Consider the following 20,532-nt stretch of genomic DNA (forward strand, 5'->3'; position numbering starts at 1 on the left):
GGGAAGCAGCAGTTGCCTCTGGGAAGGGTGCTGGCCCAGGGCATTGCTCCTCACCTCTGCAGAAAGCATTGGACAGCCCAGGGTCTTGTTCTTAGAGCCAGAGAATCAAAGAAAATCATTTGGGTTGGAAATCAGGTGTGAGCCCTAAGTGTATTTTCTCCTTAGATGTGGTGAGCCTCGATGATTGTGTCTTACTGCATTAAGGTACTTGTCTCAATGATGCCAGCTCTGAATTCTCAGCTCAGACAGCTGGACTTCTGTGGGTCCCTTCCAACTGAACTAACAATTCTGTAGGAAGTTCACTGCAAGTCTTCTGCTCCTTAATGCCTCTCCTCATAAAGCAAGGAAACGCGATCAAAATCTTAGCTTTCACTAGGAAAGAAGGTAACTTATTTCCTCCAGCAAGTCAAAGAATAAGATAATCTGACATGAGAGTGTTCTGGAAGCAAAAAGGAAAAAAAAATATATCCTAAACATTCAGAAGTTTTGGAGCTGGTGATAGTGTAGCTGACACCCAGGCAGATTAATTTCATTGTGGTTCATCTGTGGTTACCAGACCTTCAAGCTCAAGTGACTTGATGTAACAGTCCTGTTGATTTTGTAGATGTTTGCACAACAGTGAAAAACCACATTTGTGTAAAGAAACAGTAAGCCACATGGGTAAATGCAGACAGCAGTTTAAATGTGCAAATATGTCTTCCGTCAGCCAAGGAAAAATCCTCAATGGGATCTCACTGTATGACATGAGAAAACCCTGCAGCTCCAGGATTTCTGTCGAATCCATGCAAGATGGATTTCTGAGCCAGCCTTGGTGGTCACTTCAAGATCAGGAGGAATCAATTCTTGCCGTGCAGCCCTGTCTGTAGCATGATGTGGTGTTTTGGTGAGTCTTCTGGGTATTGATGTGCACATTGAGCTTCCAAGCAGAGAGCTAGCAGAAGAAATAAGATTTACCCTTAAAAAGGAGGTTATTAAAAATCTGGAGCATTATTACATTTTGTTTATGGATCATTACCAAGAACCCAGTGGGTCTGCCTCTTGTAGTTCTTTCTGTCCAAGGCACTGGTCAGTGCAACCTGCTCTGCACTTAAGGCTCAAATCCATCCCTGCCAAACTACTGTGTCTTTTTATTGACTTTTCACTGTTGTTTTTTCTTTTACTTGAAGACATGTTTCCACCAGAAGATTCCTCATTTTGATTATGAAAATACTGTTTTCTGAGAAGTGAGCCTATTTCTAGCAACACCAGGGAGCTTGTTGGCACAAGGCTGAGATCTGTTTGCTCATTTATATCACGTAATTGTGTAAGATTTCATAGCAAAAGGCTCTCAGGTTCTCTCGCTCCAGAGACAACCTATGTGCTTCCCTCCAGCTCTAATCAGGCTGCTGCTGTACCTGTGCACATTGAGGTCCTGTGCACCAGAGCCTATGTTAACTATCCATCAAATTCAGAACTTTCCACATGTCATGTCATACAAATAGATCCACACTCGGTGTGCTAACGTATTTGTGTACTGTGGCAAGCTGGGCTTGCTCTCTCTTGCTGCCATCCAGACCAGTTGTTCTGGGTGGCTGGGTGTTGCTGGAAGTGGCAGGGCTTCTGCCTGGTGTCCCAGTGCTAGCACTGCAGCAGCATCCATAATGCTGGTTTCAAAGTGGTTTTCATTTTCATGTTTGCTATAGAAGGGATGCTTTATACAGGCAGAAAAATGTAGTAGAACGTAGAGCACTGAGATGTAGAAAATGCAGAAAGAAGTATAAAGATTGAACAGCTTTTCTCAACGTGTTGGCTTGCCTCAGGTTGGTGTTTCTCATTGCAGTTGTGGCACAACAAAAATGTTGTTGGTTTTTTTTTTTTTAATGCATTTCACAGTTTTTTTTTTCACCATTATTTTTGTTCAGAAACCACATGCCTCTGTGCACCTGTTTTGTTTAAAATATCTTCTATTTCCTCAGAGATGTTTGGGAACAAGAGCCAAGAAGCATCTTTGGATTCAGCAAACAAAAGACAAATACAAAAAATGTACTGTTTCTTCCTGAAACTCATGGCTTTAAGATGACATTTTGGTATGTGTTTTGAAGCCTGATGTTAATTAAATACTTCTGGTTGCCATTGCTGGGCAAGTTGCTCGCTCTTTTAATGCCCCATCTGCAAAATGGGGGGAAATGCTTTCCTACCACATAGAAAAATTATGTTAAAAATGTACGAAGTCCAGATACTGACGAAGTGGAGACCATATAAATATCTAAAACAAATACACAACAGGATTGGAAAATGCATTTTAATTCTATTGATATTCTTTCTGTCCTTTTTAACAGACAGTTATTTGTTAATTTGGAGTGGTTCTGTGTTGAGAAAGCCATCAAGGCGGATTAATAACACTCTCGATGTCTTATTTTTGTACGTGGGCAAGCTAATATCATTAATATCTGTCTTGCTTTGGCTGGCTTTGTGTGGATTTTGCACAGTACACTACATTAAAAAGAGATTACCCTGCTATGACCCACTGAGTTTCCCTTTCCACCCAAAAAAATATAGGAGAGAGCCAGTACACTTGAGTTCAAATATAAACGGATGTGCTTCACCAGTGCCCTGGTATGCTTTGTAGTCTCTTGAATAAAACTAGGGCTCAGGGCCAGCTGTTGTTTTGTTCCAGCCTCAGGACTGTGGTACCCCGACTCAGGGCAGCACCAGGCTCCTTCTCCACTGTGTGCCTCCCAGAACAGCCCAAGCTGGGTTTAGTTCCTGCACCACCTTTTTGGGGAATAATCATCCGATTCAAAGCTATAGGGGCTACGCATGGCAGCCTTCCCTTAGATTTCTAGAGGCTCTGGGCAGTGTCTGTTGCCTGCAGAGGTCAGGGTGTCAGTTTTTTTGAAGGTTTCTATGGCAACCTAAAAAACACAGCAACCAGCAACATAAACTTTACTATACGAGCTTAAAATCCAGGGGGAGGTATCAGAGTTGGAAGGTACACCTCTGCACTCTCATGTGCTGGGCTACAGAGGTACACAGGAATTTGCTTTGGGTTGGGCTTCAATGCTGTCACCTACTCATGCACAGAGGTTTGGGCAAAACCTCCCTCAAATCTGTCCCTTGAGTATATGGACCTTCAGAGGAGAAGGAAAGGGAAACAAAAATCCTCCCAGCTGGGAGAGAAGCTTTGGGTCCTCCACACTTTTCTCACCCATACATGACGAGTCTTGCCTGTTTTGTCTGCTCACTGTAAAGTTGCTCTTCAAATGGGCTAGATTATTTAGGGTAGTATTTTGTCTTTGTTTATTTATTTTTTATTAATTTTTATTCACCAATGTATGTTCCTTCTTGGGGCAGGAAGTCTGTTTTCTAGTGGTTCTAGCCATTAGACAACTGGAAGATGCTCCTGTTCCCTGTAGGTGCATGGGTTCAAACTATGCTGTACAAACATGGTGGAAAATGTCCAACGAAGGGGAAAGAGTTGATAGTTTCTAATGCGGATTTAAAACAAGAAATCAAACCAAATATTAATAAGACTAACTAAGTGGCAGAGATTCTCCTAGCATTATTCTTTTCCTCCATTTTGGAGAGAATAGGTACTTATTTTTTTTTTCTGCAGTGATGAATAGATGTATCTGCTTTTTCCTTCACTAAACTCCTGCATGGGCTTGCTAGTTTGTGAATGCAACAAGTTCTTTTCCTGAGGCCATCCGTGCATCCAGCTGTACAGGCTTAACAGGCTCCATGAAGAGGCAGCGTATCTGGGCTAATTGCACTCCAGCCTGGCAGGTACTGAAAATACTGAGCAGGAAATGTGGACCTGGGATGTTTCCTTCGGGGTGAGGTCTGCATTGACAGAGCTCTTTGCTGCGTGGGGAGTGGAGCCAGCTAAGGCTGTGCTTATCCATAGCATAAGGAAATGAGGTGGATATCTCCAGTGCCAGCTGCTGTTCTGCTTGGAGGGTGAGTTGGATTTGAGTTTCAGAGTTTGAGGTCAGCAGTGGTTTTTGTTTTAAATTGGTCATCCAGCATTTAGGACTTGGAGTAAACACTGTGCATTTTGATAAATCTGAAAGGGAGCAAATGACAGGAGAAGAAAAAGAATACAGAAAATCAGTAGCTAAAAGAACGGTTCATCAGTGCACAATGTGCCACTAGTGTTGCTTTTTTTTTTGGCATTTCAGTAGATAAGCAGGAGGTTGAAATTGCGGAAGTCCCAAACTCCACTAGAAATACTGGAACTAAAGATTGAGGTAGGCTGTGGGAGTTTTGTCTTGTTGCTTATTAAGATAAAGGAGATGTTGTTTGGAGAGCTGTCATTGTTGTGCCTTTCAAAAGTACGAGATGAATTGAAAAACAACTGATCAAGAGAACAGGGGAGGAGGAGAATGGGGACAGAGAAATGTCAACTGCTGCTTCATTAATGGTAATATTGAAAAGACTGTTTTGGATGCAGAAAAGCCTCATCAGAACTAAAGCCACTCATTGATAATTAAAACTATTGTTACATCCCTATTTGGCAGTTTTTTATGGATAGTAACAAATTTATCTCTACTCAGTGCTGCAGTAGCTGACAGCCATTCTGCAGAGGCTGTAAGTACTTAGCTCATCTACATCAGTCTACCTGCTACCTTTAGAAGGGTGAAGTTGATTTCTACCACCTCTGCACATAGCTTGCAGCTTCCCTGTCTGCCCACCCTACAGATGCTTTACTCTGGCTTAGCTGCTGCACACCTCGTGCTGATAAACAGTGGTGGTGCATTGCAGAAGAAGACCTTCAGATGTTTTGCTTCAGCTTTGCTGTGCAAAGTGCTGCTGATCCTGTGCAGACAAGGAAGTAAATATATGTATTCTGTTGGGTTTTTTCCCCTCTAGTCTTGATATGGTGAGCAAGCCTTCAGATGCCTTGCTGCTGGATCCCCAGTGCATCAGTAAGTACAGCTTTCCAGAGGGGACCAGACAGGTTCTTTGCCTTGGTGGGCTCTCCGCACATTGAAGATGCTTATGGGTGCCAGGAGCCAAGTGTGATTGAGTGCAGCTACAGCAAAATCTCTCTGTGCTCCTGAAGCCGAGAATGTACAGCTGGTAGGGTCTGGTTATACCAGAAAAAGGAGATGAGGGCTGTTTAACTGGGGAAAGTGAGCATAAACAGCATTCAGATTAAATAGCAGGAAATAGGGATAAATTGTTTTCCAGTGAAAAGGCACAAAAAATTCCCCATGTGAGAATGGGTCAAACCCTGCCATCCCCTTGAGAGGGAAGGAGGAGCATGTGCAGTCTGTATTTCATCCAGAGCTCTGCAGCTTTGGTTCCTCTGTGCTCGCTAGCATGGGGGTCTGGTTTGAAGAGTAACAGGGAGTGGTGCAGACCTCAGGCTCTTAATCATGCAGCTCTTTCTGGCAGCAGCGCATTCCATTTCTGTCTTGGGAGCTATTCCCCTGTGGATACTGAGAAGTATGATGGGACATGCCTGTCCTTTTTCTTTTCAGTACATGCATTGTTTACAGACAGCCAAAATGTTACCAGGCTATCTGACCTCCTACATTCGATGAAATGAGAAAGGCAGAGTCATAGCAACCCTGTAGTACATACTTATGCCTCACGCATCTTTGATAGAGAATCCATACTTCTAACTCTGCTCTTGACTTTCTTCACCAGCTCTGTGACTTTGATGTGGCTCGTTTAACATGCATCATCTCTCTGCCTTCTCTCTTTCCTGGCTGTGCAGTATGAAGGAGCTGTTACCTGCATGCTCCCTGGCTGTGTCAGGTCACTGCAGTTTTGATGCCACCTCCGTGGCAAGAGATGCTGTCAAAATTTATTGTTGAGGTGCAGTTACTTCTAAGGCATAATACGATAGTTGTTAAAATGCATGATATCATAACAGGATGGGTGAAGAGAGTGCAGTATGGAGTGACCACTGTAATGTATATTCTATATATGGACTCTTATGTGCTGAGTTCAAAGTAGTAGTGATCCACCAATAGGAACTGGCTGAAGCCCCAGCATGGGATGTACAAGTGCTTTGAGTTATGGAGTGTGCAGCACTCAGATCCAGGCATGACTTTAGACTTGAGCCTACATCTAGAAGAATTAACTGTTACAAGTACATCCATGGAATTCCTTTAGGATTCTTCCAGCTGTAAGTGCTAAATGTGAGTGTGCCTAATACAGCGATCAGACTTGAATTCCTTGTTCTAGTACCATACATTACCTAGAAATAAAGGGTTGCTTTCTGCAGAGTGGGAAGCATTGCTGCAGTTCTAAGGTGCTAGAAGAAAAACAGTGTTTATCAATCAGCACATTTGAAAATGTATACTTAGCACTCTGAATCTCACAACCTTGATCACATTTCTCTGATCGAGGAGTTGGGTGATTATTAAATGACTTGGTGCAGTCTGACGTTGTGCTGACATTTTGTATCACTCACACCGTTTCTCATCACTGTCTCTCTATATCACATTTCAGAAGAGGATGCTCAGAAAAGCAAATGTGTGTTGTTTTTTTTTTTTTTTTTGCACATGAATGATGTAAGTTGCCCAGTTCTCACTGGAGATGCTTTACCCTTGTTACTGTTGGGTTTGTATGAAGGTCAGTCAGGAACATCTACCTTGATTTGCCTGAAATTCTTGTTTTATTTGAAAGAAAGCAAGCATGCATACAAAATGGAAAGCCACCACAAGAATTGTCATTAACAAGGACAACTACTTAGTGGGAGCTTTTGTTCTCTGTATGTTTAAATGAATTGCTCTTCCTGCAGATGTGAGAAGTTCCATTGTATATGGTGGATGGCCTAATTCTTAGACTGGGGGAGCATCAGAAGCTATCCCTGATTTCAAGAGGAGTTCAAATGTACTTTTGGGATCCATGTTATGAGCTGTCTGACATTACTGCAAATCAGCAGCAGTGCTGGGAACATATCTGAGCAGCTTTCTTCCCACCTCACCTCATTCAGAAGTTGCACTTTCCATGTTTGTGGCGTAGTGTGGATTGTTCATTCTCTATGAAATATTTTAACTGTCACTGTTGAACAGTTCAGCACTACAAGGAGCTGATCAGTTGAAATAAATATCATAGTTACTGAAATACTCCACCTTTGTATTTTTTTTTAACCCTGCAGAAAATAGAAGTCAGGGGTTGCAAGAGTTGTTTTGATTGCTGAACCCTCTGGTTGAGTAGAATGATTTTCTAGGAAATGTTAATTAGCCAACTGATATTGAAAGCGTAGAGATGAGGCTTCTGCCAAATTCAGCATCAGATGTTGGCAACAGTGCAGGAAGATGTGTTGAACTGGGATGTAGATTTTGCAAGCAGAAGACTTGCCATGAATATCCAAATGGGCTTTGATGATAATTGTAAACGTTTTGCTTGATGGGCAGAGTATCTTAAGGAGTCTTCTAAATATATTCTCATTTGCCATTTTTAGGTGTCTTTAAGGAAACTTAAGGAATTCCTTAAGTTTCAGAAATTCTGAAAAATACCAAAGCATGTATGTATCATGTAAGGGTGGAGATTGTGACTGATTAACTAATATGGATCAGAATAACATCGCAGGCTCAAAGAGTTTGGGCAGAAAAGGTAGAGGGCTGAGGGTCCAAAGAAATTCTCTGTGAGCATACTAAATGAAGGAGGATTTGAACTTAAAATATCAGAATTAGATAGAAAAGGGCAGATTAAAATCTGTTTTGAAGATCATTGCCCCAAAATAAAAAATTATATGCACTTTCAGATTTTTTTTTTAAATTATTATTATTATTATTTTTTATATTGTCATCCGCTGCTGCCTTTTCTCTATGGAGAGCATAGCCTGCCCCATTCTGGGAAGCTGGATTAAACTTCAGACGTTCAGGAATGAGTTCCAGTTTGGAAAGAGTCTGTTTCATAGTTCTCGAGAGTCAGTATATTTAAAACTAAACAAAAGATTCAATGAATTTTACATTTAGGAAGAACACACCAAACTTTTGTTACACTGCTCCAGGTCGGTTGATTTTAACTGATTTGTCTTGGCAAGTGATCGGGAGAATATGAGAAGGTAGCAAATTGCAAGACTATGTGAAAAGCCTATGATTTCACCGTCCCGGATAGGTTCTGCTTGCTTCATTTTCTATCATATTACAATAATTGGTCAATAGTCTGATTGCTGTATTCAGGGATTAGTGTCACAGACGATCCATCACAATTCAAACATATGTTCTCTTGGATGTACTATATTTCTCTGCTTATAATTGCACTTTCATTGTGCACATCAGTCAGAAGAGAAACTCTTCCTTGTTAATATCTGTTTGAACACACTTGTACCAGATGTATGTTACTGTGGATTTTTTCCCCACCTGGGATAAATCAATACAGATACCCGTTGAGCTTTTAAAGACAATGGCCGGATTGTGTGAGGGTATTTAGAACCTGGTAAGCTTGTGTATATCACTAGTGTTATTAATTCCTCTGATCTCATTGGTTTTCTCTGGGCAAACGTCTTCTCTGTCAGTGTTAATATTTTTTTGCAGTAATGTGAAAGAACTTGCCTTTATAACTTCACAGGGCCAGTAAAAGATGCGAACCCTGCGAATTGCGTGAAAACTGCAGTTCTGATCTGAGAGGTGCAGTCCTGGAGGTCTGCAGAGATCTACAAAAAGCAGGTGGAACTGTATTGTCAGCGTTCAGCACTCTCAAAGCCTGCCACTCTTGCTGTGAATTGTTTGCCAATATAATCTCATGAGGCCTCAATATACAGGGCATTGAAATCTTTTGAATACCTGTCCTTCAACCCTAAGCCTGTGATACTTAATTAGGGATCTCAAATCTTCAGAACACCTCATAGCCTGAGGTACAGCTCTTTTCTGGGGTTTAATAATTTTGGAGCAGTTCATAAGGGCAGCTTTTCCACACTTTTGAGGTAAGTACCTTTAGAAATCAAGCTATGCAGTGTGTTTACTGTTGCAGGAGTCCGATCTCATTCTCAGGAACTGGTTGTGTTGAGTCCTGTGAAAGACTGCATGGCTTCACTGATGTGCTGATTGGCAAAGCTAATTGAATTGAAGTAGTTTTTGGATCATGTTCTCCTGACACACATATCTGTTTCAGACAGTTGGATCTAACGTAACAGTAAGATATGGATTGTGGGATAGTTTTTTCTTTATTAAAAGTCAAGTTGTAAGTTTCCTTGGTTTAAACAATGCAAGGTGCTCTTCGGAATAAGAAGTAAAGTAATAATCTGTATAATGTCCTTGTAGTAATTCCTGTCCTGTATATAAATTGTCACTTCAAAACAAACCTGCTGAGACTTTTTCTTATCAATACATTTGCAGGTTGAAAAAGTGTACTTCATTATAAAGATAGGGATTGGCCAGGGAAAGGAATGAAGCCTTCCCCAGCTATGGGATATCTCTACAACAAGCTGAAAGACCTGCTGCTTTGTATGTAGCTTATGGTGTCACACAGTTCTGATGTTCTGCTCCGTGTTAGCTCCTCTGTGGCAGATGTCACCATGGTGTCTGTATGAGGGAAGAGCCACAAGGTGAGATACTTATAGCATAAGCCAGAGCATTCCCACTCTAAAAGTTAAAGGAAGTATCAGTGAGCTTCAAAATCCTTAAAGCTCAACTGACATTGAATGTGTTGAACTGGTTTTATTGTAAACCTTAAAAAAACTCACTTCCTCTTCCCTCCCTCCCCCCAAAAAAGTACCTAACAATATTCAAGCAAACGGTTGTTGTAGAGTTGTGGATGCTGAACTGAGTAGCAATATGTTTTGCAGATTGTGAAGCTTCTCCTAAGAAGCCAGTTCTGTGCTAGTTTTGGGGGAATTTTATTCTAAGTTGTGCTTAGGAACCTTCAGTAATGATCACTTAGGGCTCCAATAACACCTGACCGATTCAAAACTGTGGTAATGCAGGAGTCTGTTCCTCTTGTGTGCAAAGATTCCTTTGTTCTGGTAACCTTTAAATTCAGTGTAAAAGGTAAACCTTAGTTTGAGAAAGATTAGATAATTGAAAGTGTCAAATTTACAAAAAAAATACTAACGTTTACTTCAGTAGCATTACTTATTAGAGTAAAAGCTACGCAATTCCATGGATATCTTCCTGAAGTTAGTTGGGACTCTGGAAATATGTTGTGAACAAAAATGACAATAAAGAGAGGTGATGCCAAAGAGAAGGCCTGGGAGACCCTATTAAGCCATAGACTTAAACATCTGACCTCATTTAGGTAGTACAGGAGTAGCTGTTTTGCTTTACTTAAGCAAAGATTATCCCACTGACCTTGGCAGAGCCATTGGTGTGTGTGGAGCAAAAGACATTTAAACATACCTTGCAAAATGGGACAGGAGAGAAGTCCTGTCCCACTAGAAAAAGGAAGAAAAACCCCAAAGCTTTACGTGCAGCACAGGGGATGCAGGGAGTCAGATTCAGATTCATTGGCGTAGCACCAAAACATGCAAGATCTGCTTCCTCTGTAGTTACTGTGGCCTTCATTCACAACAGCTTCCTTTACTGTTTGCTGTTGGGCTACCCACAGTTTCCTTGTCAATAGCCAGCAGCCCGTGTGGGTTTTTGAGCATGTATGGAATCACGTGGATGTTGTTTGCTTTTTGAGAGTCTGAATTTACATTCATGCACTTGAGTTAGATCTCTGAGTACTTATCTAAGTAGATATTGTAACTATCTGAAGCTGATCCAGAGTTTTTCTGAGTCAAGCCCCACTTGTGCTTTGGGAGTCATATAAGGGCTGACTTCACCAGAAACAAAGCAATCCAAGGAGATGCATGAGGGTGGGCAGCAGTGGACACCTAAGACAAAAATCAGGAACTGTTTGTTGCAGTGAGTTTTAGAAGAAGATATAAAGCATTCTCCTTTAGTTTACCACATGCCTGATTTATGCTTTCTGTCTGTTTTCATTATCCCTCCTAAATGAGCAGTGCCCTGAAGCCATCGATTGGGTGGGCTAACATAATTCATTGTTCCCTAGTGCTTGAAAAACGTAGCCTTGCTCTGTTAGTAGGTATGTTGAAATAATAAATTATATAGCAACAATGGATATAATGACAGTCCTCATACTTAAGAAATGGTTTCAAATCACCCCACTCTAAAATAGTTACTTTCTGCTTGATAGTGTAATAGTAAAAAAAAAAAACAAAAATAAACAGAGCCAAAGGATGCTGGTGCTGGGGGCTGTCCAGTCCCCTCCAGAGGCTGTGAAATAAAGAAGCCAGTAAAAGGAAACAAATTAATTTATGCACTCTGGGGACAGGAAGAGTGATTTGAGTGGTGCATGGGAAGAGAAGTGCTGGAGAGCAAAAGGAAGCTGAGATGATGGATGGTGTGATTAAAAACCGGGCAGCGCTCTCTGCTTTGGCCACAGTGGATGAAGTGGGTGAAGCTGCACGCTGCCCATCAGAGCTGTGTCAGTTACCCTGAGGCCAGAAGGCAACAGGGAGGCCATTCCCTTTCCCTTGCAATCTTCTTTTTCAGTTGTATGAATGAGCAGTGAGGACCAGTAAAGCAGAATTCACAGCAGTGATGCTTCTCAGTATGTTTGCCCTTCATTTGCTTAAAACAAACAACATTTCAACGTTCTCTGGCTGCGTCTTTGGGTTTTATTTTATGCAGTCATTTTAAATTTACTTTGATATCTGTCCTTGCAGCTGTAGACTGTGTTCTGCAAACCCAACTGAACCAAACTGCGAGTGGAGGGCCGGGCCCATTGCCTGAGAAGCACAACTGCAGTTTTGTGTTTCAGCTCTGTTCTGAAGCACAGGGATTGTGCTGCAAAGGCACTCAGGAGGGACTGCGATGCCACCTGGACCAGTTTCAGTGTGCCCAGCTGATTTCAGGTCAGATCCAAGCAGCGGCACAGTGTCATGCATGTGAGATGCTGGTGCTGGGCTGCACAGCCCCTTCCAGAACAGCACTACAATCCGCTCAGTACTGGAGCTCTGTATGTTGCGTTGATGCAGCGCTGGACTCATCTGCAGCCCAAGGTGCAGCTGGCCACACTGCAGCACTGGGGGCTGCTGAGGCCTTTCCTGTCCTTCGGGGCTCTCCATCTCTTGTTGGCTCTCTGTGCCCGACACCGAGCACAGGCCGTGCCTGCAGCCTGCCAGGCTGCCGTGTGCCTCACCCTGTGGGGCAGAGCCTTCTAATGGGGAGTGTGGAGGGGACCCTGGAGGTCCAGGACAGCCTCAGGAGTGCTAACAGTGCAAAGGCAAAGACTGATTTGGCTTTGGAAAACAGCTTCAGGTTTTTATTATCGTTATCATTTTGTACTGTCCTTTTGAATTGCTTATTGTCCTGGTTTGGAACAGAAGTCCCACTGGAGCAGCTGGAATGGATCTTCATGCTAAACATGAGTACTTCTTCCAAACCAAAGTCTTCTGTTTCTCCAGTGGAAGCTGCCTCTGTACCTTCTCTGGCACTGCTGGAGGCTGCATGGAGCTCGGAGCCATCTGCTGGGCTCCTCCCATTGTCCAGCACAGCAGCTGACAGGACATCAGTCCCAGTCCTTCCCTCTTCTTCAGGGCTCACCTGGAGGCTGCAAGGAGCTTGGGGCTGTCCGCTGGGCTCCTCCCACTGTCCTTGTGCAGAAGTAGGGGACACCATTCCTAGTCATGTCTTCTTCCTCAGGACCTGCCTGGAGGCCGCAGGGAGCTCAAGGCTGTTCACTGGACTCCTTTCATTGTCCCGGTGCAGAGGCATGGAGGACACCAGTCCCAGTCCTGCCCTCTTCCTCAGGACTTGTCTGGAGGCTTCAGGGAGCTCATGCCCATCCACTGGACTTCTCCCTTTGTGTCAGTGCAGAAGCATAGAGGACACCACTCCCAGTCCTGCCCTGTAATGGAAATGCTAAGTCATGGCCTAAAGCAGTGATTGAGCCAACCCAGGGAAGCTCAGGTGCAAGCAATGCACCTGAGTGACTGGAAGGGGTAGAGCCAGGATCCACTCCTTCCCAGACCTCATTTAAGGGTTGGCGGTGGAGGTGAGGATATTTCTTGTTGGAGATTACTGCCTACCTGAGGCCTTCCAAAGGTGAGCATCTTTTTGGGCTCATTCTCATTTGCTGTAGCTAAAGACTTTTCCACCTTGCTTTTACTGTATGATTATTATTGTAGTCTTAAGTGCCATTTTCCCGAGACCTCGGGAAAGAAGAGGTGAGAGGTTTTGGGGAAAGATGAGGATAGGGGATGGGGAAGGAGGGGTTCTGCAAAGCAGCAGTTGGCCCGGAGGCTCTCTGGCAGATGGTGACTCTTCAATGCCAAGATGGAACTGGAGAGCCCATGCTGTGCCATAAGCAGATATAGAAACATCTACAGGCAAGCATATCACGATGTTATAGTGCTTGCCTGTGCTTGATGGAGGTGGATCCAACTCCTTTGGTTTGTTCTCTGGAGGTAGGTCCACCTCCATGGGCTCAACATCGCTCTTTGGTGGGTCTACATCCATTTACTTGGGCTCACTGCTGCTCTCCAGAAGCCTCCACTTCTTTGCTGGAGGAGGATTCATTGTCCTCCTTGTAAGTTCCCACAGTGGGAAGGAAGGATCTGTCTATTGAGCTCTCTGTCTCAGATGCGTGCTTCCTTGACAGAAGTTGGTCAGCAACAGGTTTTCTGTTGTCAGGGTCCCCATGTCTGTAGCAGTCAGCAGGGAGGTGGCTCGGGACATCTTAAAGCCATGGCAGTGCGACCCTACAAATGTCCCATGACAACCAAAACATGGCTGTGTTGGGTGAGGGGAGGCTGCGGCCTGACAGTTGTCCTACTTGTCACCAGTGGGATTCTGCAGGGCTCCATTTTGAGGTCCTTTCTCTCGAATGTTTTTGCTGTTGATTCCAATAAAGATCTGGCAGTTGTATGAAGTAAACTTCTGGGTGATGTTAAGCTGGGAGGAGTGTCGACTCTGTTGAGGGTAGAGACCTTGCTCTGAGATCTGGACAACCATGAGGATGGTCCCCATCTGCATGAAGAAGAGCAAGAGCTGGACTCTGCATGTGGGATGGGGCGGCCCTGGCTGTATGTACAGGCTGGGGGGCGATGGGCTGGAGAGCAGCCCTGCAAAAAGGGATCTGGGTGTTCTGGTTGGTGGCAGATTGAATCTGAGCTGGCAGTGCATCCTGGCAGCCAGAAGGGCCAGTTGTACCCTGGGATTGTCAGGCTCAGCACTGGGGAAGCAGTTGTCCCGCTCTGCTCTGTGCCGTGTGGCCTCACCTCCAGCCCTGTGCAGGTTTGGGTGCCCCAACATAAGAAGGATGTAAAGCTATTAGAGAATCTAAAGAAGGGCTGCAGAGATGGGGAAGGGTTTGAGAGCACGGTGTGTGAGGAGCAGCTGAGGTCCGTGGGTTTGCTCTGCCCAGAGCAGAGGAGCTGAGGGCAGCCCTTGTGGTGGCTGCAGCTCCTTGCAGGGAGCGGAGCGCAGCGCTGGGCTCTGCTGTCTGTGGCAGCGACAGGGCCCAGGGAACAGCATGGAGCTGTGCTGGGGGAAGGTCAGGTGGGTGTTATGGAAAGGGTCTGCACCAGAGGGCGGTGGGCATGGCACAGGCTGCCCAGGGCAGTGGGCATGGCCCTGAGCTGCTGGAGCCGAAGGATTGTGTTTGGGTGGTCCTGTGTATCGTCAGGGTTTGGACTTGATGATCTCTGTGGGTTCCTTCCAACTTGGGATATTCTGTGATTCTATGATATCAGCGGTTTGCCTGGGAAATACCAGATTATTTTTTCTTCCCATTTTTTCATGGCATTGGAACTCTTAGTTTCACTTCTAAAACTAGGAGAGGAATTGGCTAAGGGTAGGGGAAGCTGTTTATTTTCTATCCTCCTAGGTGGGGACTGTGTATTTCCTGCCCGAATTTGTGGGACCTGGTGGTTCTCCCCATTGGACTTGGGGGTCTCTGGCTCTGACCGTGGCTCAGCCCCGTTCACAGGGTAGGGCTCCGGGGCTCGTGTTGCCACTGGTGCTGTTCCAGTCTGCTGGCCAGACTGCCTTGTAGCTGCCCTGCTTGTGAGGGAAGTGCTGATAGTTGTCAGCGTTTGCTGCGGAAATCATCTTGTTGGTGTGACTGATGTTTTGGAATAATGAACTGAGAAAAATTAAGGAATGATAGCGCATGGTTAACTGGGCTGCGTGGCAAGCAGGTCTGGTGGGCTGCCTTATAAGGCACTCCTGGATGCATCTAGACTTGCAAATCACCTCTTTTAAGAAGGCCAAACTGTCTTTCAGTTATTGTTCTGGGAAACTCAAATCGCTGGGTGTATAATTCATTTCACGTGGAATTTCAGGGTCAGACATAACTGTTATCCACTTTAGAGGAAAAGCTTTAGAAAAAAGAGTGGGAAGCTGAACTGATATTCGGAAAAATAAAGAATGTTTAAAATAATTTTTTGCAAAAGAAGCCCTCAGCAAACAGTTGTTCCACTCCACTTCTGGCTGCTCTCAGATGCTTGTCTTCCAGAATGTCTGAGTATAGATGAATCACAACGAGATCCTGGGAATCCTGCAGCCGTGTTTGTTATCCTGTATATGGCATCAGACACCACTTGAGGATAAAGAGTGAAGAAGTGTGTAATTCATGATCCTCACCTCATTACTACATGGTGTAAGGTTAGATACATATGTGTAGCTCATAGCTCCATGGAGAGGGAATAAATCTGTAGTGTTGTAGAATCCATAAGATGGCTCACTGATACTGAAGCTGTGTTGGAAAACTAATACTGATTAGTTTTTCTAAGATGTCATGGCCAGAAAAATGGGTTATAAGAAGAGGGGAAATAGATGTATGTATGTTTGTTTGTTTTGAAAAATACAGAGCAGAGCAAAGCAACGGCAATTTGAAATTGGAGTCACTGCCATTTCAAGCATGCATTTCTCTTCTTGTTGACAAAGCATTGAAATCTGCATAAAGATCTCCTTTTTCTAGCCTTGAATGTTAGATTCCTGGTGTAAAGCTCCCTAAATAAAACCAGAACCCTTTTAGAAGCTGAATTATTTTCCCAAGAAAGCTTGTATAAATCCCTTTGATAAGAAGAGCAGAATTTGGCACTGGGCAGGGAGGAAATGTGCTTTATGGGTGGCAGCATGAGAATGCCCATCAGTCTTCCAGTGTTCTGCCCTTTCCCTCTTCTAATTTATCTTTCCAGGTAGACTGTAGCAGTCTGTTTGCTCTGAGTTTCAGTGGATATGAATGAATTCAGTACCAAGATCTCTATTTTACCTGTCTGAGTGGATGTGACAAGTTAGGCTGTGGTTTGATCAAAGACATGGCATTTCTCTCAGCTAGTGGAGCGAGATTTGTAGCTGCTTGTCCTGGTCTGCCAGCTCTGGCTACTCAATGGCATTGCTGATAAATGAACATCTAGAAGGACCTCAAGAAAAAACGTGCGTACAGTTCAGCTGCTCCTCTTCCCCAGTTCTAGAAGTTCTAAATAAAATGTAAGAGAGAATCTTCCAAATTCAGGTGGTAAAAGGTCTTAATGCTTTGATGTGTAACTGAGATTGTTCCTAATGCTCATAAAAAGACTCCACTGCCAGCACAGAATTGGGCCACAGGACTGCCTGCTGGATTAAATTCTGTAGATTGATTATATGTTATTTGAGATGGAATGGTGTGGTATTGATATATCAATCACTAGCAACTTGCTAGAGCTTGAAGTAGTTGAATTGTCCCATGCAGAACTGTTAAATAAAACCTGATAATCACTTTTGGAATTGTAGCTCTGAGCTAGGCTATGCCTCTGATGTGTATATGTGAGCTGCAGATGGCATCCTTCCTCATCCTCCCACTGTGCTCCGCATTGGCTGAAGGTATCACCATCAACATTCTCTCTCACACAGCAGTTTCTATCTGAGCAAGGACTTTGTTACCTCCCAGTTTTTCTGTGGCACCTCCACACACTGTTAGTCCTCTCTTCCTATCCTGGTGTCGTCTCTTTGTCCCAGGATGCCAGGCCACTTTAAAAGTATTTTCAAATTATTTCCATCCTGATTTCTTTGTGTTGTCCTTTTTCTTGATGAGGAACACCCTAGAATCCTCTGCAGAAAAAAATATTCCAGACTTCTGTGTCGTTTACCTGTATAATCAATTATCCCTGTCAAGGCTGTTCTCTAATGTGCCCAGTTCAGGATCAGTACGTGTCCTTTGTTCTCTCTCCTTGTATGGATTTACCTGAGTTTTTCTTCAGCCTGCTTTCCTTTCAGTGCTGATAGTCACGAGGAATTCTTAGTTGTGTGCTGCTGCGTTCAGTTTCCTCAACACGTTCATTTTTGATGTATGGCAGGTGCTGGTGATAGCAGAGCCCCTGTTCTCCGTGAGTGACTCGTGCTGAGCCAGCATTTATTGAGCTCTGATCTGCAAATTTTGTGACAAGTCTCAACATGGCTTTAGGCTACCTCAATGGAACTGTGGTTTGTACTGCTTTGAATGCAGTCCTGCTGGCCGGAGATGGGCAAGGTGGAGATGTTTTGGTACTGAGAAAAGTTTTGGCATTTGATATGTTGGATTTTTTCATTTTTAGAGAATACTGTGAACCCCCGTAATTTAGTGAAGGAACTTTATTGGTGTGGTTGTATCAGGTGTACCAGATTTCATGATTGTATTTGGCCTTTTAGTAGAGTTCAGACTCTGACCCCTCAAAACAGTGAATAGAACAAGTTCCAGGTGATACCAAGGCTGATACACTGAGGCTTTTATGAAGCTGTCACAGAAACGTTTTCTATCCTTATCAGCCCGACTGGTGTGTAACATCCAATACTGAGACATTCATTCCTCTATGTTTGATGAAATAGGTGCTGTTATATAAGATGCATTGAGGCATTGGATCCAAGCTTCAGAGCACAATGATGGCAGTTGGAAGGCAGGGACGTGACAAGTTGGAATCATATTGTGAGCCCAAACTCAGCAAACCCTTACTGCTAAACAGGGGCCTTAAGCATGTGCTTTAAGTCTCTCTGATTCCTATAAGACTTAAACATCTGTTTGTTGCTTTGCAGAATAGATGCCTAAGAGCCCTGTTTGTGCTTAGGGAGATCAGTGTGCTTGCATATCCTGTGTGTTCTTCAGCAAGGACTTGGTAAGAACCAGCCCTGGATGTTCTGCAAGGGAGCAGCAATGAAAGAGGCGAGCCCAGTTAGTGGTGGGAGTCCTGAGCCAACGGGTGGCTGTGCCTCTGTCTAGACCGAAGAGGTTTGGACACTTTCAGATTAGCTTTGGATAAGCCTCTGAACTTCTGGATGCTTCTCCTAACCAGATCAAACCTCTCAAAAGCTTGAGGTTTGTCCATCACTAATTTTCATATGAGTTACATTAAAAACTCTTAAGTTGAAATATTTCTTACTTTAAAAATAGAATAATAAAACAATAAATCAGAAGGAAACGCATGGTGGAAAAAAAAAAAAAAAAAAAAAAGTAGAAAACAGATGAAAAGCAAAAGGGAAAAGTGAACTTCGTAAAAATACCATACATGCCAGACCCTTCAAATATGATTTCCTGCATATTGCACTTAAAAAGCATGATATTACAACATGCTCTCGCATGCAGGGGCCAAAAATATGAAAGAATAAAGCCTTGTTTGATCTCGAGAGTTGAATGGATGTCGTTTGACCCATCCATGATCTGATCCTAGACCTAGGACATGTCAGATGATTTTCCACTCAATGAGTGTCTGCACCACTCCCTTGTCTCTTCCCCACCCTCTTGTTGGACAGATAGTGCTGACACGCTTCCTGTTATGGGCTGCTGCTCCGGCTCTCGCGCCTGCTGGCACCGAGCCGCCTGTGGCTTGGGCACAGCACTTCAAAAGCCATTTCTGGCACACGGACGAAATATTTTGAAGTGAGTTTGGGTGGTTCCCAAAACGACCTGCTCCAACCGAGCAGAAAGAAAGCTTACATTATCTCATGTAAAAGACCCAGATCCTCTCCAGAGCCTGCCAGAGGTTTATGAAATGCTGCGTTACTTCTGAGAAGCCTTGACAAAAATAAAAAGCGTAAACGTGATGCTGAGATAACAGCTCAATTGTCTGCTCTTAATTTCTCAGGATCTATAATGTACTTGATACCTGTCTTGTAAACGGTGCAAAGTAATTGTTTTGTGGTTGGTCAAAGCCAATTGCATGTGTGATGGAAACTATGGAAGATGAAAGGGAGGGAAACTTTAAAAATGACACAGAAGTTATGGCCACTACTAACACATCCTTTAAAATCAGTGTTTTATATGATCTTTCATTACTTAGTGAAAGTTTGTTTTACAATTAGACCTTGAGAACTTTGAGAAAACATGTAGGGTGAAAAGCAGATGTACATTATATTTTGGTACAGAAGCAGTGGTTGCTGGAGTCTTTGACAACAACAACATCTTGATAAAGTGGAGTAACAGGTACGTTGCTTTCTTATTAATGACTGGGCACGTAGCTGGCATTCTAGCGGGTTGTATTCTGGAGCTTTCTGCTCAGCAGTTCTTTTCCTGTAGTACATAAATTGCAATGGCTCTGAAGTTGAGTAGTGCTACAAAATACCTTGCGCTGCAGATGAGCAATGCAGAGGCTCAGCTAGAAGAAAGCTGAGCTGCTTCTCTCCGCATCAGGAAAACAGTTTGGCTGTGTTAGAAGTGTGCATTTGGTGCCTGTGTTGTGGGACCTGGCACCATCTCCTCCTGAGAAGCTTGTGGGATGGGGGCAGGCAGCCTCCAGCTTTGTCCCCACCTGCTGGCTGGCAAGTTTGATAAATCAGGTGGGGAAAATTGGCTGTGTGAATAGATTTTAAAGAGCAGCGCATCTTCTTCAGTCTCCCTTTTTGGGGTATGAGATGGGGAGAGTCTAAATATGGGAAAGCTGTGAGGGAGAACAGCAAATTGGCATGGTTCTTGCTGGGGAGCGGTGAGCAGCAGGACAGCAGCATCACTCCAGTACAGCCTGCAGCAGTGGGAGCCTCCGTGCCACCACGTGCATCACCCGAGTTGGAAGGGACCCACAAGGATCACTAAGTCCAACCCCTGGCTCCACACAGTACCACCCAAAATCCAAACCCCATGTTTGAGAATAGTGTCCAGAGACTGCCAGTGAAGTCTCAACTTGGGATATTTCTCTTTACAATGGTTTAAATAATTGCTATATCACATTGTTGGTCAAGCGGTCGCTTTCTGAGAGAAGTATCTGTGGGACATTTAACACTTTCTTCCTTCAAAATGTTTTTTCTTCTTTCTAGCTTTTCTCCTTTAACATGGCATGACCAAACGGGGCAGGTGGAAACCTGAGCACAGGTGTGTCCAGGTGAATTTGGTGTTGGGTTTTTTTTTACTCTTTATGTATAGTGATCTAAGATGAAATCTGTTCTCTCTTTTGGCAGATAACTGCGAATTTACCTAATCTTGGACATTAGGCTATGAACAAAATAAATGCTGGACAGTACTTAGGCTGTTGCAGGGGAAGAAGGTGAAATTTTGCCCTGCTGTGTGTAATTATAACTTGTGTGTGATGTGTCCATCGTGGTACCGGTAAGCAGAAGTGCACTGCGTTCGAGGTATTGCTTGGTGGTGAACTCCATCCGTGAGTATTCAGATCATCTGTGGTGAGATTAATGTTGT

The 20,532-nt window shown here is 43.8% G+C and overlaps 1 long non-coding RNA gene across 24 annotated transcripts in view; it reads left to right on the forward strand.

The window, feature by feature from the left end:
- The first annotated feature begins 430 nt into the window (after positions 1 to 430).
- Positions 431 to 20,532, forward strand: part of LOC116231969 (uncharacterized) — a 128,779-nt gene continuing 108,677 nt past the window's right edge. For 16 of the 24 annotated variants that reach the window (XR_016471466.1, XR_016471448.1, XR_016471461.1 and 13 more), the window contains exons 1-5: positions 431 to 883; positions 1,956 to 3,939; positions 4,852 to 4,907; positions 19,269 to 20,208; positions 20,295 to 20,494. This is a non-coding gene — a long non-coding RNA (uncharacterized LOC116231969). The remainder of the gene's footprint in view (positions 884 to 1,955; positions 3,940 to 4,851; positions 4,908 to 19,268; positions 20,209 to 20,294; positions 20,495 to 20,532) is intronic. The other 8 variants (XR_016471447.1, XR_016471455.1, XR_016471454.1 and 5 more) reach the window with 8 other exon arrangements.

This window comes from Phasianus colchicus, chromosome 15, assembly GCF_987193195.1.
Source record: "Phasianus colchicus chromosome 15, bPhaCol1.hap1.1, whole genome shotgun sequence".
Lineage (NCBI taxonomy): Eukaryota > Metazoa > Chordata > Aves > Galliformes > Phasianidae > Phasianus > Phasianus colchicus.